The sequence below is a fragment of the Hemiscyllium ocellatum genome, chromosome 21 (assembly GCF_020745735.1).
Source record: "Hemiscyllium ocellatum isolate sHemOce1 chromosome 21, sHemOce1.pat.X.cur, whole genome shotgun sequence".
Taxonomy (NCBI): Eukaryota; Metazoa; Chordata; class Chondrichthyes; order Orectolobiformes; family Hemiscylliidae; genus Hemiscyllium; species Hemiscyllium ocellatum.
In genome coordinates, this window is record NC_083421.1 from 56539775 (window position 1) to 56562299 (window position 22525).

The following is a 22525-nucleotide window of genomic DNA, read 5'->3' on the forward strand; positions in this document are numbered from 1 at the left end:
GGCCTGGGGAGAATTCTCTTTGGAATGGACTAGGCTGGACCACTCCAAACATTCTTAAGCAGGAAGCCCAAACTGTAACTTTGCAATTTGTTTTGGTAAGTATACAGTGAGAAATATCCAGAGTAAGTTAGCCAGGTTGACTACCAGGTTTTAAAACAGACGAAAAAACGTATTCATAAAATTACGAAGTGAATCACAAAGAGCAGAATACCGAATACCCACGGAATTCAGTCTGTCCAAAGTGGATCTAATTATGCTGTTCCGTAAATACACAACAGTCCCAGTAAGCAAACCCCTGAAACAGAGAGTAAAACTGAAACACAGCCCTAGAGGTCGAAGTTTAAAGGGCAGAAGGAGAGAGAGAGAAGTTCCAGTCTCAACTGGGACTGACCCCAGTCGCCTTTCTTCACACACGTCGCTGCTAAACTGACAAAAGACAGGGATACAGCTTTCATGACTGACCCCTCCCCTCTCAGTATACACAGAGAAAGGGAGGTCTGCAGAGGCTGGAGATCAGAGCTGAAAAATGTGTTGCTGGAAAAGTGCAGCAGGTCAGGCAGCATCCAAGGAACAGGAGAATCCACGTTTCTGGCATAAGCCCTTCTTCAGGCTGAGACAATGGGTCGGCCGGGGCAGTCAGGTTTGTGGATTTTGGGCAGGAGGTAGAAGCGGGCGGTGCGGGATTGCGGGACTATGAGGTTGGAGGCGGTGGATGGGAGATCCCCTGAGGTGATGAGGTTATGGGTGGTCTGGGAGATGATGGTTTGGTAGTGAGAGATGGGGTCATGGTCAAGGGGGCAGTAGGAGGAGATGTCTGCGAGCTGGCGTTTAGCTTCAGCAATGTAAAGATCGGTGCACCAAACCGATAGCTTGGCGCACCGATCTTTACATTGCTGAGGCTAAACGCCAACTCGGGGACACCTCCTCCTATTGCCCCCTTAACCATGACCCCACCTCGCACTACCAAACCATCACCTCCCAGACCATCCATAACCTCATCACCTCAGGGGATCTCCCATCCACCGCCTCCAACCTCATCGTCCCGCAATCCCGCACCACCCGCTTCTACCTCCTGCCCAAATTCCACAAACCTGACTGCCCCGGCCGACCCATTGTCTCAGCCTGCTCCTGCCCCACCGAGCTCATCTCTGCGTACCTCAACACTGTCCTGGCCCCTTTGTCCAAGAACTCTCCACCTATGTTCGGGACACCATCGACGCCCTCCATCTCCTCCATGATTTTCGCTTCCCCGGCCCCCAAAGCCTTATCTTCACCATGGACATCCAGTCCCTGTACACCTCCATCCCCCATCACGAAGACCTCAAAACCCTCCTTCTTCCTTTCCCGCCGCACCAACCAGTACCCTTCCAGTGACACCCTCCTTCGACTGACTGAACTGGTCCTCACCCTGAACAACTTCTCTTTCCAATCCTCCCACTTCCTCCAAACCAAAGGAGTAGCCATGGGCACCCACATGGGCCCCAGCTATGCCTGTCTCTTCGTTGGATATGTGGAACAGTCCATCTACCGCAGCTACACTGGCACCACCCCCCACCTTTTCCTCCGCTACATCGATGACTGTATCGGCGCTGCCTCGTGCTCCCACGAGGAGGTTGAACAGTTCATCCACTTTACTAACACCTTCCACCCCGACCTCAAATTTACCTGGACCATCTCAGACTCCTCCCTCCCCTTCCCAGACCTCTCCATTTCTATCTCGGGCAACCGATTCAGCACGGACATTCACTATAAACCGACTGACCGCCTCCCACAGCTACCTAGATTACACCTCCTCCCAGTAAAAACGCCATCCCATATTCCCAATTCCTTCGCCTCCGCCGCATCTGCTCCCAGGAGGACCAATTCCAATACCGTATAACCCAAATGGTCTCCTTCTTCAAAGATTGCAATTTCCCCTCGGACGTGGTTGACGATGCTCTCCACCGCATCTCCTCCACTTTCCGCTCCTCCGCCCTTGAGCCCCGCCCCTCCAATTGCCACCAGGACAGAACCCCACTGGTCCTCATCTACCACCCCACCAACCTCCAGATACATCGTATCATCCTTCGTCATTTCTGCCACCTCCAAACAGACCCCACCACCAGGAATATATCTCCCTCCCCACCCCTATCAGCTTCCGGAAAGACCACTCCCTCCGCGACTCCCTCGTCAGGTCCACACCCCCCACCAACCCAACCTCCACTCCAGGCACCTAACCCTGCAACCGCAGGAAATGCAAAACCTGCACCCACCTCCCCCCCTTACTTCCCTCCAAGGCCCCAAGAGATCCTTCCATATCCATCAGAAATTCACCTGAACCTCCACACACATCATTTACTGCATCCACTGCACCCGATGTGGCCTCCTCTACATTGGGGAGACAGGCCGCTTACTTGCAGAACGTTTCAGAGATCACCTCTGGGACACCCGCACCAACCAACCCAACGGCCCCGTGGCTGAACACTTTAACTCCCCTCCCACTCCACCAAGGATATGCAGGTCCTTGGCCTCCTCCATTGTCAGACCATGGCAACACGACAGTTGGAGGAGAGCGCCTCATCTTCCGCCTGGGAACCCTCCAACCACAAGGGATGAATGCAGATTTCTCCAGCTTCCTCATTTCCCCTCCCCCCCACCTTATCTCAGACTCAGCCCCGCCTTCTTGACCTGCAATCTTCTTCCCGACCTCTCTGCCCCCACCTCCTCTCCGGCCTATCACCCTCACCTTAACCTCCTTCCACCTATCGCATTCCCAACGCCCCTCCCCCAAGTCCCTCCTCCCTACCTTTTATCTTCGCCTGCTTGGCACACTCTCCTCACTCCTGAAGAAGGGCTTATGCCCGAAACGTCAATTCTCCTGCTCCTTTGATGCTGCCTGACCTGCTGCGCTTTTCCAGCAACACATTTTTCAGCCTTTCAGTATACAGGCTACTTCAAAAACATGAAAGTCTGAAGACTCATCTGTTTTACGTATAAATAAAAAGCTTCTCAGCAAACCCTTTCATTTCTGAACCACTTCAGCCGTTTCGGAGCCCGGGCTGTTTTATGACCCAGCTGAAAAATAGTCAAGGGCGCAGTATTCTTGAGAAGAAGGAACAGCTTTGTGACCCCTTGCCCTTCAGAGAGGGAGGACGCGCTTTAACATCACATCTGAGAAACAGCACCCTTGACAATACAACGTTCCCCAGAGTGTCAGCTTGCTCATGAGTCTGCAGACTGGAAACTCAATCCCAGGGGAAAGTGCTGCCCCGTGTGACCACGTGATCTGCAAAGCTGTGATGGTGTCTCAGAATAGCCGGGAATTAAACCCAGTTCTCTCCCTGTTCTTTGCAGCACAGTGGGGAGTAGATTTGCTGCATGTGGGAGCAGGGAGGTGAGGTCACAGCAAAGTGTTGACGAAGGGAACTGCCTTACTCCTTGAATGTTACTTTGCCCTGAGACCGTTCTCCCTGCTGAGGGCTACTGTATTCCACCACATCAAGCTCAGATGATTCCCTTCCCTGGCGTAGGAGCCTACACAAACGACCCAACGCAAAATCTAAAGGAACAGGAGTAGTCTACCATAAAACATGAGGAATAAGAGACTTTGGGTAATAATTTGACAGGGAAATATTTGAGAACAGGTCATGTCAGATCAGCTGACTTGATTGTTGAGAAGCTGAATTTGCTGGCAGTATGAATATCACATGATCTTACAGTATTGCCTAAGGAAAGAAAAGACTGGCTTTTTCCTGAATGGAACATCTATTATCAGGATAAAGGCATTCCTATGTCCTGGATTACCTCCAAAAAATTATATTGTGAGCGTACTGGGGGCCATCAGAGGGAAAGTTCTTCCTTGATACTTTTGTCCACCAATCGACGGTTTATTGCCAACAATCACTGACTGGGTTTGACTTTTATTATTCCTTCACAGGATGTGGGTCTCATTGGTTGGGCCAACATTTGTTGCCCATCCCTAATTGCCCCTTGAGAAAGTAGGGGTGAGCTCTGTTCTTGAACTGTATGCTGTAGGAGAACCCACATTGGTGTTAGGGAGGGAATTCCAGGATTTTGACCCAGCGACTTTGAAGCAAATGGGATATATTTCCAAGTCAGGAAGGTGTGAGACTAGGAGGGGAACATACTCGTGATGGCTGTTTGCTGCCCCTTATCTTTTTAAGATGGAAGTGGTCATGGGTTTGGAAGGTGCTGTCAGAGGAGCCTTGGTGAGTTGCTGCTCTGTAACTTGTAGATATTTGCAGCATGTGTGTACTGTGTGTCGTTGGTGGAGAGGGTGAATGTGGAAGGTGGTGGATGGGGTAGGAGCCCGTTTGATTGCTTTGCCCTGGTTGGTGCAGAGCTTTTGGACTGTCATTGGAGTAGTCCAACACAAAATTCCTGATGAAGGGCTACTGCCCGAAATGTCGATTTTTTTTTCCCTGCTCCTCAGATGCTGCCTGACCTGCTGCGCTTTTCCAGCACCACTCTAATCTTGTCCCTGATCTCTGGCATCTGCTGTCCTCACTTTCGCCAAGCGTCCCAACACACTGCTGCCTTTTGCATCTGGTGGTTGGTGGATAGCAGACACAGGGTGGGTCCCTGTGAAGTGTGCATCTCATTTACTGAGGAGCGGAGTTCGTTGTGTGGTGTTGCTGACACCCTGCGAGGCGCCATCTTTGACAGAAGCAGCAGAAACGCTTTTGAGCATTTCCCGTTTACTCTCTGGGCTGTGATCATGCAAAGTGTTTTCGCTGAAGAAGGCCAGTCTGCCAACGTTGTATCACTTTCCCAAATAGCAGCCCTTTACTGGAGTCCTGACACAGTATTGAGCTGCTTTTTCAATGAGGTCAGTATCCTGGCCCCTTGCAGTTCGTCTTACTGGCAATGACTGTCAGCTGATCATCACTCACTCTCTGAAAAGCTTCTTGGCATCTCTCCCAAGCCTGGCCTTCTCAGAGCACAATGTTTTGAGCATTGTCTCCTGCATTGTTAGTGCCTATTTACTGCTCCATCTGTGTTTCATGGACTGGTGACTGGGAGAGCAGTCACTAAACGATAATAACCTGACTGTGCTGCAGCCAATCTGTACCAAGACCCAGGGGAATAAATAAGTCACGTTCCGTCCATTAGCAGTAGGAACAGGGTTACATTGGAAGGCGGGAGGTTGGGGAGGGGGTGTGGTGTTTGAAATTGATGAGAGGATTGAAGAAGAAGGTGTAACTTTTAAATATTCTACCCTCCCTCCCCCAGGCTAGAATGAGGAAGGGGCACCACAGCTGGTATCACAAGAACATCTCCTCCCCCCACAACCCCTCAACCCAACCCCCTCTGTTTCTGGCTATTTTTCCCGCTAGAACCTCTGTCAGAGTTCCTCCACCAAACTGTAGACTTCCCTCTTTTAAGCCTCTCTCTCCTCCTTCAAGAGTTAGCTTAAAACCTGACAGAGGTTGTGTGGAGTGTCTTGGGGTCTTTTACTGCGGTGCAGATGCCATATGAATGAAAGTTGTTGTTGCCCTTTCCTTCCTCAAAAGCCCTGTGTCTTAAAGTATTGAACGGACAATGGATTTGTTTTGAAGTGATCTATTATGTCGGCCAGTGTGGTCATAACTCGGGGAAGCAACAAAATGCCAAAGCAACAAACAAACAGACAGCAAGCTGTTCAGAGCAGAAAGGGAGCTGTTGGCTCAGGGACAATGCAGAACTCCTGAACCTTTCTCATAATGTGCCATAGACTTCTGTTACAATTATCCAGACAGCCAAGAAGCACTGACAGGAATACAGCTGGCCTTCACTGGGTCAGCGGTAAGGTCAGCTAATGTGGCACAGTGGTAGCGTCCCTACCTTTGGCTCAGATGATCTGGGTTCAAGTCCCACCTGCTCTGAAGGCATGTCCGAACATCTCCAAATTGATGAGGAACATATCTAATGAACGAAAGAGCTGGGTGGTTCCCTTGTGGCTTTTGGCTTCTGAGCAGGGATATCGGAAAAGTTAGGTTTGTACTAAACTGAGGATTTCATAGGGTTTGACAGGGCTCTTTGGCACACTAGTAGTGTCCCCAGGATACCTGGGTTCAAATCCCACCTGATCCAGGGCTATGTAATAACACTGCTGAAGTATTAATGAAGGGTTTGACAGGGCTGTTGTGTTTCGGTGGCAATATCCCTGTCTGGAAACCTGGCTTCAAGTCTCCCCCGGTCTAGAGGTGTGTCGTAATATTGTAGAACAGTTTGATGAAGACATACCTGTGTGCTCAGCCAGTCGTGGGACTTGAACTCTTAACTGTCCTGACTACACAGCAAATGTGTCACCTACCACCACTCAACACCAGGAGATGCTGAGTGGGCACTGCCCCCATGGCTTTAGGTCACTCTCATCCCACTATGCTGCTGTTGTAGGACTGTAATCAGAACCACACACACTGCTTCCCCAAACCAGGGAAGAATGTCATAGCTAGACAGCGTGGTTATGAAGATGCTTCGCACACTTGCCATTTTTTGCTCAAACCTTTGAGAACAGGAGTTAGGACACCACGTTGAGATTGTACATGATGCTGGTGAGGCTCCCCCTGAATACTGTCTGCAGCTCTGGTTGCCCTGCTATAGGAAGGATATAATTCAATTGGAGAGGGCTCAGAAACGATTTACCAGGATGTTGCTGGGAATGGGTGGGGGGTGGGGGGGGAGTAGTGGAGCTGGGAATGGGGGGGGGGGGTTTGAGTTATCAGGAGAGGATGGAACTTCTTTCACTGGAGAGTAGGAGGTTGAGGTGTGATCTTATAGAGGGGTATAGATAGGGTGGACGGTGGGTGTGTTTTTCCTGGGGTGGGGGAATTCAAGACTAGGGAATATGTTTAAGGTGAGAGGAGAAAGATTTGAGAAAGACATGAGGAATAATGTTTTTATTCATGTCTGGAATAAATTTCCAGAGGAATGTGGCTACAGTTACAACGTTTAAAAGATATTTGGATAAGTTCACAAATAGGAAAGGTTTGAAGAGATATGGGCCAAGGGCAGGCAGGTGGGACTAGTTTAGTTTGGGGTTATGGTAGGCATGGACTGGTTGGACTGAAGGGTCTGTTTACGTGCTGTATGACTCTGTGGCCATGTGATTCTGCTGTTTTGCAATGACTCCCACCCCACCCCCTACACCGAGGTCAGAGTTTGTTGCTAAGCCTGCTCCAAACACCTTGGTCAAAAAGATTCTGTGGATGCTGGAGATCTGAAACGTACACAGAGAGAGAATGCTGGAGATGCTCAGCAGGTCTGACTGTGTCTGTGCAGAGGGTTGATGTGGCATTGGACTGGGGTGGGCAAAGTCTGAAATCAGACAGCAACCAGGTTCCAATCCAACAGGTGTATTTCAAATAAACCTGTTGGACTCTAGCCTGGTGTGTTGTGATTTTGGACTTTGTGCAGAGAGAAGCAGAGTTAGCATTTTGAGGCCACTATAGCTCTTGTTCAGAGCTGCCGTTAAGGTTAACTCTTTTTTTCTCCCTCTCACTCTCTCTGTCTGTAGACCTGCTGAGTTTCTCTCCAAGCTTAGCCCAGGGACCAGGCATCGATCAGCCAGCTGAGGCAAGTCAGTCTGGGATCAGTTTGGAAAGAGTGTTCAGACCAAGTATTGAGGGATCATGTGGCACGCTGGTGGGTCCCTTCCTCTGCAGCGGGAGGTCTGGATTCAAGACCCTCCTGCACCAACAGTGGCGGGTGACATCTCTGAGCAGCTTGGGTTGAAAATATCAAGAGCAAGTGCTATTTTGGGATACGTGGTACAAAACAACTTGGGGATAGTCCCGGATTGGCAGCTTCTGAACTTTGGTAGTTATTAAATTGCTGAGCAGATCTTTGTCAGAGGAATGATTTAGTGTAAGAGGCTGGTATTAGTGACAGTGAAATCGGCTTTTCGTCTCCTTTTAGTTCTTGCTGTTGATCAGCTGGCCATTGTAAAATCTCAGCTTTCTGGAGCTGCCCCTGAGCAGGAAGGGAGGGATGGTGATAAAGCTGTACTGTTTCACCTCAGGTTTGCCTGCTCTCCCAGCCCATGTCTCAGCCATAACCTTTCATTCATAAAACATTGTCACAGATTCCATTGAGAGAGCGTCACCTCATTCATAAATATATTCTATGCGCGCACATTGCTATTTATGAGTGAAGCAACATTGCCTCCCCAGACCTGAGGAGGCAGTGACCCACTTTGAAAAGCCACGACTAGCCCAGAAGTTGTTGGAGCAACTCGGCAAGTCTGACAGCATCCCTGGAGAGAAAATAATGGCTTTTCTGTTAATGGTATTTCTGAAGAATTCCAGATGCAGAATCAGAGAATCCCTGCAGTGCAAATGGAAGCCATTCAGCCCATCAGGTCTGTGCTGAACCTCCGAAGAGCATCCTACCCAGCCCAGACCCCCCCATCCTCTCCCTCCGACCTTGTGTTTTCCATGGCTAATCCTTCCAACCTGCATATCCCAGACACTATGGGGTGATTTGGCATGGTCATTCAACCTAAAACATAAACTCGATCTCTTTTCCACATGTGCTGCCAGACCTACTGAGTTTCACCAGTATTGCCTGCATTTGTTTCACATTGCTGGCATGCACAGTGTTTTGGTAAGTCTCTCCAACATGCTCCATGGTAGGTAGTCGGTGGGGGAGAGACCGCTAATCAGTCAACCTGAAGAGGGCAATGGGAAACCCCAGCAGCTGTTCATAAGCATGTGCCAATCCAATAGGTGTCCCATGGCCCAGCAAGACTGTTGATTGCAGGTGAAGTTGTCCTCCATGCAGCAGAGAAGGTTAAGCGACTTTCTCCCACATAATGTGGCCTAGGCCAAAACATTGAACATTATCAAGAAGGAGTTGTTCTTAGAGCTAAAGGGGTCAAAGGGGGTGGGGAGCACGTGGGAACACAATACTGTGATGGAGATCAGCCTGATCGTATTGAGCTTCAGAGCAGGTTTGAAGGGCCGAATGGCCTACTCCTGCCTTCTGTGTTTCCGTGTTTCTACGAGCTGGTAGACGGTCCAGCCACGAGAGGATACAGATCTACAAAGGATTGGTTGTCAGTTTGATTGACAAAGAAGCCTGAGGGTAGATGATAACTTTAAATTAAAAAAAAGTCAGTTGTTGTGATCTGCAGTTCACTGCTGAAAGGAGGATAACCACGATGTGGAGGAGCCGGTGTTGGAGTGGGGTGGACACAGTTAAAAATCACACAACACCAGGTTAGAGTCCCACAGGTTTATTTGGAAGCACTAGCTTTCGGAGCACTGCTCCTTCATCTGGTGTTTGAAGGCAGTTGCAAGAGCAGCGGTCCGAAAGCTAGTGCTTCCAAATAAACCTGTTGGTCTCTCTTTTAACTTTGAAAGGATGGCGGGAGGGGAGTCAGGTGTCTGACCATCTTTCCTCCTGTCTATGTTTCCATGCTGGGTCATGGGACACCCACTGGATTGGCACATGCTTTTGAACAAAGTGCTGCCCTCTGCAGGTTGACTGATTAGCGATCTCTCCCGCACAGGTTGACAAGCCACTTTATCACCAACAAAACCTGGCTTGGGACTCACACCTGGAGCTTCTGGCCCAGAGATGAGGGCACTACCCCCTGCACTTCCATGAGTTGACAGAAACTTTCCAAAAACAAATCTGGATGTCATTGAAAATGGAAGAATGAGCCAGCAGGAAAAGTAGGGCACAAAGGGGCAGAATGGCCTCCATATTTGTTGTATGCCTCCTCTGTACTCCAGTCCACATTTCAGCAGATGCCAGAATGTGGTCAGTTTTCACTTAACCTGAACATTTTTCCTTTCTCCTATCTCCAAACAAAAAAGAAAAGACCCTTTCCAGGAAAATCCTGAATCTCCGACTGGAAACCCCACTGTCAGCATGTCCTGGGAATTCACATTAATGACTGTTGGCGATTTGTAATTGGCACAGAAAATAAAAGTAACTTACTCTGTGTGGGGGGAATTCCATTTCATCTCGAATTGCCATGCTGTCTTGGTGTGCAGGGAAAGGCCGAACTTGAAAGGTTGCGAAAACTGGCGAAGGGGAAGCAGGAAGTGTTGATCGGATGATACCAAGTTGAGCTGATCAGAAACTGCAGGTCCTTCAGAGCAAATAACGTTTGGCTTTCTGTGAAAGAGTGAAGAGTGGTTGTGGACTGGAGAGTACCCCGGGAGTTCTGGGCAGATGAGAGATGATGACCTCCCAGTAATCTGCAAGCTTCCACCCCATGGCAGTGCAGCACTCCCTGGGTCAGCCTTTCTAGAATGGGTTGATGAGCCTACCACCTCCTGCCTGAGAGGTGAAGTTGTTACCACTGGGTCAGTTGGGTAGCTCAGCTGCTATGGAGTACGAGGATGGGGAATATCTCACACGTTTGGAAGCCACAGGAATGCATTATAAAAAGGCTATGTTAGAGGGGGTGACCTTGACACCAGACACAGCGTCTTCCTGCCATTGATAACAGAGTCACATTGACAGTGCCTTCGATGTATTCACAGCATGAAAAACAGGTGATGCCCATAAGGATTGGGTTAATGCAGAAGTGTTCTGGGATCATGCCAGGCACACTGGTTTCCGGTGGCAATGCCCTGTAGGCACTCAAAGCTTACACAAGAGGCAAGATAGTTCGCGAGTCCCTCCTTGAGCACTCAGGAACAAAATAGAATCCTCACTGAGCACTATGTACTTATTTACCGCAGGGTGTAGCTGCCTATATCATTCCATGAGACCTTATAGACATAGGAGCAGAAATTAGGCCATTCAGCCCATCGACTCAGCTCCGCCATTCAATCCTGGCTGATAAGTTTCTCAAACTCCATTCTCCTGCCATCTCCCCATAACACTGGATCCCCTTGACAATGGAGACCCTATCTATCTCTGTCTTAAATACACTCAATGACTTGGCCTCCACAGCCTCCTGTGGCAGTGAATTCTGCAGCTATCCGGCCAGTTCATCTGCTGACCCCGTGTTTCCAGTGTCACCAGTGGTTTTAATGGAACGTTCCCCTCAGGAAAAGCCCCTTGAGCAGGACTGAAGGCTAAGGCTCTCTGTCTGAGAGTGTTGCTTCCCTCTCTTTACACCAATCAACATACCACCTGGTCACTCGCCCCAGTACTGCTTGTGGGGAAATTGGCTTCCTCTACAATACAACGGTGACTACATTTCAAAAAGAGCTCACAAGTGGCTGAAAGCCATTTTTGGACGATGTTGAAGGTGCTGCTGAGCCATTCAGTGTGTCTGAGATTGAGCCAAACAAGCTTAAGTTCTAATCCAACCATAGCGACCACTCTCTAGGCCAACAGCTGAAGTTGACTAACTGCAGAAGTGCTCCACTGTCAGAGCTGCTGCCTTTCCCATTAGACATTAGTCGGGGTGAATGTCAAAGGTCCCTTGGTCCTGCTTGAAGTGCAGAGGAATCTCTCCGGCCCACCTCTGTTCCTTGACTTTGTAACCAGGTTAGTTGGCCAGCTGCCTCACTGTGCTGCTTTGAGTGGGGAGGGCTTTCAGTCTGGGAGACATTCCCCCCCCACACCCCCACAGGGCAGATACTGAGTGGAAATTCCAGGCCAGTCCGGAGAGGCCTGACTGCTTCACTGAGCTGCTTCTCACTGAGTCGAAACACTGTATTCCTGGCCTTGAGCCAGGCCCTGCCTTGAGCTGCTCTCCATGCCTAACAGCTGATCCATCCCTCATTCACTTGGGGGCCTGGTTCACACTGCTGTCAGCTGCAAGATTGTGTGGTTGCCAGGTAATGAGATATTTGTCCCTATGTATGTCCATAAACAGTGCTTCAGGTGCTCCCTGTTTTAGGGGAGTGATTCACTCTCTTTAACGCTCTCTCGTAAGACGCCTGCATCGTTCTGAGTCATATCTTGCACCAAATCTGAAGTTATCAAAAATAAATGTCTTTGTCACACAGTTGATGAGTCCTCACATTGCTCTTAGATAGGGCTGCACGGTGACTCAGTGGTTAGCACTGCTGCCTCACACCACCAGGGACCCGGGTTTGATTCCAGCCTCGGGCGACTGTCTGTGTGGAGTTTGCACATTCTCCCCGTGTCTGCATGGGTTTCCTCTGGGTGCTCCTCTTCCCTCCCACAATCCAAAGATGTGCAAGTTAGGTGAATTGGCGATGCTAAGTTCCCCATAGTGTTTGGATGCATTAGTCAGGGGTAAATATAGGGGAATAGATCTGGGTGGGTTACTCTTCAGAGGGTTGGTGTGGACTTGTTGGGCCGAAGGGCCTGTTTCCATACTGTAGGGAATCTAATGTCATAGCTGCATCAGGTAGGAGCTATACTGTGGGGATGGAAGACAGTAAACTGAAGCACTGTGTGGAAAGTTTTGGTTGCTTGCTTTTACTCAGATTCCAGCAACGCTCACTCACTTTGGAGATCAATGGAGCAAATCCATTGTTTACGAGATTTGTTGCTGGGTTGGGGGAGTTGACCTGCAATCAGAGGCTGAGTGAATTGGGTCTGCGCTCCCAGGAGTTTCGGAAAATGAGAGATCAGGAAGAATGTTCTGGCTCCTCAGAGAGTGCAAGGAAAGTTTACCAGACTGATTCCTGACTGGAAGGACTGCGTTCTGGAGACAGACTGGATCAGTTAGGATTATATTCACTGCAGTTTAAAAGAATGAAGTGAAATCTAACAGAAACCTATAAAACTGTAGCAAGGCTAGACAGGATGAACAACACAGGAAGGATGTTCCCGATGAGTCGGGAGTTCAGAAACAGGAGTCATAGTTTAAGGATACAGGCTAAGCCATTTGGCAATGAGATGAGGAGAAATTTCTTCATCCAGAGAGTGATGAAGTTGTGGAATACTGTGCAACAGAAAGTGGTAAAGGTGAATGTTGTTTTGAATGTTTTCAAGAATGGGTTGGATATTGTTCTTAAGGCTAAAGGGATCCAAGGGTGTGGGGAGATAGCAGGGATCAGGTTAATGAGAAGGATGGTCAGCCAGGATCACATTGAATGGGGCAGCATGCTTGAAGGGCCGAATGGCCTACTCCTGCTGCTTTTTTCTAAAAGGGGCCTGACAGGGCAGACAGTGTGAGATTGTTATCCCCTGAACACGAGGCACAGTCCCAGGTTAAGGGGCTGATCATTTCAGACTGAGGTGAGGAGAAATCAGCTCATGCAGAGAGCCATTAATGTTTGGAATTCTCAATCCCAGGGGGGGTCTCGAATTTATTTAAGACTGACATTGATTGATATTGGGTCTCTGAGGGAAATAGAAACTGGAACTGGTTGCTTTGGCAATTATTCCAACTCCTGGCTGAGCAGATATCTTGCACCAAGTCTACACCCGTATTTGAGTTCCTTTTAAATCTTTCCCCTCTCACCCTAAACCTTTACCCTCTAGTTCTGGACTCCCCCACCCCAGGGAAAAGACCTTGTCTATTTATCCTGTCTATGCCCCTCATGATTTTATAAACCTCTATAAGGTCACCCCTCAGCCTCCGACACTCCAGAGAGAACAGCTCCAGCCTATTCAGCCTCCCCTATAGCTCAAGCCATTGCCCTTCTAGATGGAAGTGGTTGTGGGTTTGCTGTCGAAGGATCTTTGGTGAATTCCTGCAGTACATTTTAGTGTCGGTATTTACTGAAGCTATTCAGCATTGGTGATGGATGGTGTAATGGATTTGTGGTTGAATTGCAGTTGACTGACTGGTCTTCTGTTCAGGAATGCTGAAGCTAGGGAGTGCTGGTGGTTGGAGTGCACATTGATCTTAAACCCACTAGGTGTGGGGCAGCACGGCAACTTTACATCCCTCTCTGATTTCACACTCACTTACATTGGTCATCCAGCCGCCCAGTGGATGTTGGTCAATTCAAGGGACACAGCAACAGAAGAAGGATTTAAAATCTAATTTTGTTTGCTCTTAAAGACACATTGCCTGCTTTCTATCAACTGCAAATTAGATATTTAAACTTTGGTCAAACAAAACTATTGACGGCCTCACTTCTCCCAAGTGATCCTAAAATATGGTCAGAAATCACATGACACCAGGGTACAGTCACATGACACCAGGTTACAGTCACATGACACCAGTTTATAGTCCAGCAAGTTTATTTGAAATCACAAGCTTTCGGAGCGCTGTCCCTTCGTCAGGGGAAGTGACAAAGTCACTCTGAAAGCTTGGGATTTCGAATAAACCTGTTGGACCATAACCTGGTGTTGTGTCCATCCCAGACCAACACGGGCACCTCCACATCATCTGAAAATATGAACTTGAATGGTAAGTAAAAGGTGCCTTTTCGTCGATCCTTCCAGCTTTTGGTCATTGTGTTTTGACAGTGTCACCTACACTTTGCCATATTTCAATAAAACCCGCTTTTTGTGTTTAAAGGATGTATGTGCAACTTGTCTTTCTGTCGGTCTCACTCCAGATATTTCCATATACTCTTCATCTGTATGCCTTGTAAATGATTTGACACTATGGCTGCACAAGCAGTACACACACAAATGTGAACACATTGCTCATTGTCATCGGATAACAGTATGAGCAGCAGGGAGGACAGAGGCCTGTTTTGTTTTTAACTTGATTGAGAAGCCAGGGGTATAGGGCCAACGTTCAAAGTTCAGTTCACTGCTAAGGTTGAAAGTATAAGCGAAAAGACAGGCCAACTCAAGAATTGTTCATGTTCAAATTCCAGACATTTCGAGGGATGAGACGAGGAGGCTTGTGTGAAACCTAAACTCTGGCCTGGATCAGTGGGGCAGAACAGCCTGTGCCTATATTAGACATGCCATGAGTCTCAGGGAGAGGGAGGGAATGTATTTCCATCTTTTACTTCAGTTGTAGAGATGCAAGTTGAAGTGTGGAGTGCAGAAATAGAGGAACACTTGTAAAGATGGCATCTGCTGTAATATTTTCAGAGCATATTTGTCAGAGTGATGTGTCCCCATTTACGGTAAAGAATCATGCTGGGTTTAAAGTCTATTTAGTTTTCTTGTTGATTCCTGAGCATGTTCCACCACACGCTGTTTGTGTTTCCAGCTCATCCAACACATCAACAAAACCAAAGCACCACTAACGCTTGAAATTTAAACAGAAAATGCTGGAAATACTCAGTAGGTCTGGCGGAAGCTGGGAAAGGCTTCTCTCCAGATGGTAACAGTCCAAAGATGTGCGGGTCAGGTGAATTGGCCATGCTAAGTTGCCCGTAGTGTTAGGTGGGGGGTATATGTAGGGGTATGGGTGGGTTGCGCTTCGGCGGGTCGGTGTGGACTTGTTGGGCCGAAGGGCCTGTTTCCACACTGTAAGTAATCTAATCTAATCTAATCATCTCCAAGTCTCGAGCTTCAGGTTTTAATTTCTACTCTGAGCCTTTAAAACAAGCATCCCAGGATGGGGAAGTGCTGGCCTAGTGGTATTATCACTGGGCTGTCAATCTAGAGACACAGCTCATGTGCTGAGGACCCAGGTTCAGTTCCTACCACGGCAGGTGGTAAGTGGAATTCAGATCTGGAATAAAGTGCCTGATGATGAATGGATTTGTCTGGGGAGGGGGGGAATCCCATTTGATTTGCTTATGTCCTTTAGGGAAGGAATCTGCTATCCTTACCAAACCTAGCCTACATGTGTCTATAGAGCAATGTGGTTGATTCCTAACTGCCCCCCTGGGCAATTACGGACAAGCAATAAATGCTGGCTTAGCCAATGATGCCCTCATCCTGTGAATGAATAAAAAGGAGCTAGACACTCACTAACGCATCACTGAGTGAGTGCTACACTGTCAGAAGGAGCACCTGAAATGTTAAACCTGTTTGCCCTCTTTGGTGTATATAAAAGTCCCTGGCAGTATCTTGAAGAAAGGCAGTAGGTGTCGGAGTGCGATTGACAGGAGGAAGTGAGACCGGGGAAGGGATGGGGAGGGGTGAGACCGGGGAAATGGAATGGGGATGGAGATAAAGAGCATGAATAGGGTGAAGAGCCAGGGTAGGAGAGTCCAAAACTAGAGGGTGTGGGTTTAAAGTGAGAGGGGAAAGATTTAAAAGGGACCTCAGGGGCCACACTTTCACACACGAGGTGTTGTGTGTATGGAATGAGCTGCTGGAGGAAGTGATGGAGGCTTGTACAATCACAAGATTTAAAAGACATCTGGGTGTGTATATGAAGAGAAAGGGTTTAAAGAGATATGGGCCAAGTGCTGGCAAATGGGACTAGATTAATTTAGGATATCAGCCAAGATTGAACAACGGAACAGACTCGATGGGCTGAATGGCCTAATTTCTGCTCCTATGTCTTATGATATCTGGTCGGCAAGGATGAGTCAGACCAAAGGGTCTGTTTCTGTACTATACAACTCTATGTCTATAAGGGTTGAAGATGTGTGGTGGTGATGATGGAGGTGTGAGAATGGAGAGGGAGTGAAGATGGAGATAATGGGTAAGGATGAGGGGGTAGTGAGGATGTGTGGTAGTGAGGGTGGGGGGGAGATGAGAGGTAGGGTAAGGATGGTGGGGATTGGAAAAGACAGCAGCTAAAACGCTTACATTTTCAAAATTCTCTCCTTGTTTTCAGCTCTCTTTGTGGCCTTTCCACTCCCTATCTCTGTACCAACACCCCCCAGCATCCCCAAAATTACTGTGCTCCCCCGACAACCTCCTGCCTGACCCCAGTTTAAATTGTTTCACCATCCATAGCTTAGCCTTCAACTCCATAGACTCGAGCCACTGCAGTTCTACCTCTAAAATTTGCTTGCTCCTCTTACCAAAATCCTTTCGGATAGTTTGGATTGTATTCCCTTGCTGTCAGTTGTCATACATCCTCATGTGGCTGGGTGTGCCCCAAATGGTTCAGAAAAGGTTCCTCTATATTAAAGGGGCTATAAAAATGCAAGAAGTTGTTGTACCCACCTTATTAGTGTCATTGAAACAACTTTCTGCCGACTGTACCCTCACCATCATCTTCCTCGAAAACGAGTTTCAAGTGAATGAGGTTTATAATCTTTGTTTCTTGATGGGATGTGGGCCTTGTTGGCTGGGCCAGCATTTATTGTCCAACCCTGGGTGCACTGGAGAAGTTTTCGTTCCCAGTAGCTGCCATTTTATCTGCAAAGACATAAGAGGGAATCCTTGACAGTGAGTGGTTCTGTGGAAGGCCAGGCTACATGGACTCAGTATGGACTGGGATGTACAAAAGGTGATTGCCTGAGAGTCTCAGTAGTCTCAAAGGGAAATCAATACCATCTGTAACAATGTCCTCCCTGTCCCAGCATCGGCCAGAACATAAATGATTCCAGCCTGAATTCTGAAGGAGCAGGAGCCCTTCTGCTTTGGCAAGAGTCTAAAAGGTTGAAGGGGAGATGTTTCATTCACTAACTTCCAGAGATAATTTGTCATTTAAGAAGAATTGGCCTCATTTTCTCTGAAGCGCCATTGTTTTTTCCTTTCCCAGTCCAAAGTCCTTCTGGATTTTTAATTTTCCCACAAGTGAAGCTATTCAGAGTGAAAAAAAATTAACATTGCTAGAAGTGTTAGGGAATCATTTTGCCTTGAATCCGAACTCTCAGCTTTACAGCTGGGACACTGTGAGGCACTGTGAGGAAAGTGAAGTGTGGGTCACTGTGGCAGGGTCAGTACTTGGCTGAGAAACGCAGGAATGCAGAAAATAGGAGCAGGAGGAGGCCATTCGGCCCTTTGAGTCTGCTCCGCCATTCACTATGATCACGGCTGATCATCCAATCCTCTTCTTGCTTGCTCCCCATGCCCTTTGATCTCTTTAGTCCGAGGAACTATATCTAACTCCTTCTTGAAAACACTCATTGTTTTGGCCTCAACTGCTGTCAATGGTAGAGACACGCTCAAGTTCACCACTCTTTGGGTGTAGGCATTTCTTCTCATCTCAGTCATAGAATCCCGACAGTGCAGAAAGAGGCCATTTGGTCCATCAAGTCTGCACTGACCCTCCGAAGAGCATCCCACCCAGACCCCTCCCCATCCTCAGAATCACACATTTCCCACGGCCAATCCACCTACCCTGCACACTATGGGGCAATTCACCATGGCAAATCCACCTAACCTGTCTATTGTTGGATTGTGGGAGGAAACCGGAGCACCCGGAGGAAACCCACGCAGACGTGGAGAGAATGTGCAAATGTCACGCAGACAGTCGCCCAAGGGTGGAATTGAACCTGGGTCCCTGGTGTTATGATGCAGCAATGTTAACCACTGAGCCACCATCCTCCTCCTCCTCCTCCCCCCCCCCCCACCCCAAAACACACTCACAAACCCAATATCATCAAAGATGTGCTGGTTAGGTGAATTGGCCATGCTAAATTGCCCGTAGTGTCAGGTGCATTAGTTGGGTAAATATAGGGTAGGGGAGTGGGTGTGGGTGGGTTGCTCTACAGAGGGTCAGTGTGGACTTGTTGGGCCAAATTGCCTGTTCCATACTGTAAGTAATCTTATCTATCTAATCTAATCCAGGATGTCTTGACCAACATGGGGCCCTACTTGGGGAAGGGCTTCAGGCAGTGGGGACATAGTCTTCAGTTAATGTTCTAACCCGAAACCAATTATTGCATCTAAGCCAGAGGATGTGAGGGTCCGTGGAGGCTCCTGAGGAGGTTGAGCAGAGCGGTTCCAGGGATGAGGCATAGCTATGAACAAATAAATTTGGGCAGGTTGCACTTCTTTGTGCTTCAGTTTTCCAAAGCCTTTCCCTGTTTAGAAAATAGCCTCCACCTCCATTCTTCCTACCAAAGTGCATAATTTTCACTTTCCCACACTGTAATTCCATCTGCTACTTCTTTACCCACTCTTCCAGCCGGTCCAAGTCCTTCTGCAGCCTCCCCACTTCCTCAACATTACCTGTCCTTCCATTTATCTTTGTGTCAACCGAGCGGCAATGCCCTGTGGTCCTTTGTCCAGCTCATTAGAATATAATGTGAATTAGCAAGTTTTGAGAAGATTTGTAGCTCAGGTTGAGATTCTGCATGTAGGTTTGCTCGCTGAGCTGGAAGGTTCATTTCCAGATGTTTCGTCACCCTACTAGGTAACATCTTCAATGGGCCTCAGGCGAAGCACTGTACATAATTCCTGCTTTCTACTTATATGTTATATTATATAAATATGTGTTATGTATTTATAAAACATATAATTAGAAAGCAGGAATCATGTACAGTGCTTCATCCAGAGGCCCACTGAAGATGTTACCTAGTAGGGTGACGAAACGTCTGGAAATTAACCTTCCAGCTCAGCGAACAAACCTACATCCATATAAATTGAATAGTGGTCCCAATGCAAACCCCTGCAGAGCTCAAGACGTCACCAGTTGCCATCCTAAAAAAGACTATTTTATCCTTATTCTCTGCCTTTTGCCAGTCAGCCACTCCTCCGTCCCTGCCAGTACCTTGCCCCTAACACTATAGGCTCCTGTTTTACTTAGAGTCATAGAGATGTACAGCATGGAAACAAACCCTTTGGTCCAACCCGTCCATGCCGACCAGATATCCCAACTCAATCTAGTCCCACCTGTCAGCACCCGGCCCATATCCCTCCAAACCCTTCCTATTCATATACTCATCCAAATGCCTCTTAAATGTTGCAATTGTACCAGCCTCCACCACTTCCTCTGGCAGCTCATTCCATACATGTACCACCCTCTGTGTGAAAAAGTTGCCCCTTAGGTCTCTTTTATATTTTTCCCCTCTCACCCTAAACCTATGCCCCTCTAGTTCTGGACTCCCCCACCCAGGGAAAAGACTTTGCCTATTTATCCTATCCATGCCCCTCAGCATTCCCCATAGCTACCAGCCTTCCCTTTCACCCTGACAGGAATATACTTTCTCTGGATTCTTGTTATCTCATTTCTGAAGGCTTCCCATTTTCCAGCCGTCCCTTTACCTGCGAACATCTGCCTCCAATCAGCTTTCGAAAGTTCTTGCCTAATACCGTCAAAATTGGCCTTTCTCCAATTTAGAACTTCAACTTTTAGATCTGGTCTATCCTTTTCCATCACTATTTTAAAACTATTAGAATTATGGTCGCTGGCCCCAAAGTGCTCCCCCACTGAGACTTCAGTCACCTGCTCTTCCTTATTTCCCAAGAGTAGGTCAAGTTTTGCACCTTCTCTAGTAGGTACATCCACATACTGAATCAGAAAATTGTCTTGTACACACTTAAGAAATTCCTGTCCATCTAAGCCTTTAACACACTCGATGTTTGGAAAATCAAAATCCCCTACCATAACCACTCTATTATTAGATTAGATTATTTACAGTGTGGAAACAGGCCCTTCAGCCCAACAAGTCCACACCGACCCGCCGAAGCGCAACCCACCCATACCCCTACATTTACCCCTTACCTAACACTATGGGCAATTTAGCGTGGCCAATTCACCTGACCTGCACATCTTTGGACTGTGGGAGGAAACCGGAGCACCCGGAGGAAACCCACGCAGACACGGGGAGAATGTGCAAACTCCACACAGTCTGTCGCCTGAGTCGGGAATTGAACCCGGGTCTCAGGCGCTGTGAGGCAGCAGTGCTAACCACTGTGCCGCCCACCATGTTATTCTTTCAGGTAACAGATTTCCTTACAAGTTTGTTTCTCAATTTCCCTCTGACTATTGGGGGATCTATAATACAATCCCAATAAAATGATCATCCCTTTCTTATTTCACAGTTCCACCCAAATAACTTCCCTAGGTGTATTTCCGGGAATATCCTCCTTCAGCACAGCTGTAATGCTATCCCTTATCAAAAATGCCACTCCCCCTCCTCTCTTGCCTCCCTTTCTATCCTTCCTGTAGCATTTGTATCCTGGAACATTCAGCTGCCAGTCCTGCCCATCCCTGAGCCATGTTTCTGTAATTGCTATGATATCCCAGTCCCATGTTCCTAACCATGCCCTGAGTTCATCTGCCTTCCCTGTTAGGCCCCTTGCATTGAAATAAATGCAGTTTAATTTATTAGTCCTACCTTGTCCCTGCCTGCCCTGACTGTTTGACTCACTTCTGTTCTCAACTGTACCCGTCTCAGATCGATCTCTTTCCTCACTATCTCCCTGGGTCCCCCCACCCCAACCTTACTAGTTTAAATCCTCCCAAGCAATTCTAGCAAATCTCCCTCCCAGTATGTTAGTCCCCTTCCAATTTAGGTGCAATCTGTCCTTCTTGTACTGGTCACTTCTACCCCAAAAGAGATTCCAATGATCCAAAAATGTGAATCCTTTCCCCATATACCAGCTCCTCAGCCATGCATTCATCTGCTCTATCCTCCTATTCCTGCCCTCACTAGCTCGTAGCACTGGGAGTAACCCAGATATTACTACCCTTGAGAACCTCCTTTTTAAAATTCTACCTAACTCTCTGTAATCTCCCTTCAGAATCTTTACCTTTTCCCTTCCTATGTCGTTGGTTCCAATGTGGACAATGACCTCCTGCTGGCCCATCTCCCTCGTGAGAACATTCTGCACCCTCTCTGAGACATCCTTGATTCTGGCACCAGGGGAACAACACACCTAGCAGCCTTGTGGGTGGCTTGTTAGAGGCTTTCTGGAAATCCAAATATACCACGTCCTCTGGCTCACCTTTGTCTGAACTGCTCATTACCTCCTGAAAGAATTCTAATAGATTTGTTGGGCATGACCAACCCGGTATGAAGCCATAGTTTACCATGCATTTCCAAGTACTCTGCATCCTATCCTTAATAATGGGCTGTAACATCTTACCAAGTGCTCTGCAATGCACTGAAATGGACTCGAAAGAGGTTTCCCAAAGGAAAATGGATGGGCACTTGAAAATAAACTGGCAGGGGCTACAGGAACAGACCGGGGCTGCTTCAAGAAAGGCCAGCATGGACTTAATGGGCCAAATGACCTCTTTCTGTGTCATTTTAAGTCATCTTTTGAGACTTGCCACCAGCTCCTCACAAGGACAAGCCCATCAGATCACAACTGAAGGTCCATTCAAGCGATGGGGATGAGGTTACTTCAGGTTGTCCTGACGACAAGCCCAGAGACACCTGATCCCAGGAACCGTGCAACCGATGACTAATTACTGTAATGTGAGCCTGAACTGACTCATTTCCCACAGAGGTTAAGATATCATGCTGCAGAACTGGAGTGTGCAATATTACCAAGAAAGCATTACATCGGTTGGAGCAGTAAGGATCAGGGAATGTGTGGTCATATTTCTGGAATAGTAATCCAAAATCTAGGATGAAGCATCTATTGATTTTTGACAAATCCCACTAATTTAAGATTTCAGTACAATTTTTCAAAAACAATTCCATACCAGTACACTTGAACATGGGGGTGTTGGATTGTTGCTATAAAGAAACAAAATGCATATTCTTCCATGAGATGTGGACATTGCTGACAAGACCAGCATTTGTCGGCCATCTTTTATGTCCTTGACCTCAATGACTTGTTTGGTCGTTTCTGGGACAGTTAGAAGTCAACTGCATTGCTTTGGGTCTGAAGTCACATTTTAGCCAGACCAGATAAGGACGGCAGATTTCCTTCCCCAAAGCGTGTTAGTGAAGCAGACGGCTTTTTTTTTTAACAATTGTTAATGGATTGCCCT

At 47.8% G+C, this 22525-nt stretch overlaps 1 protein-coding gene across 2 annotated transcripts in view; it reads left to right on the forward strand.

The window, feature by feature from the left end:
- LOC132825901 (ral guanine nucleotide dissociation stimulator-like) overlaps positions 1-22525 on the forward strand; it is a 191023-nt gene that overhangs the window by 92199 nt on the left and 76299 nt on the right. The gene's annotated exons all lie outside the window — the stretch shown is intronic.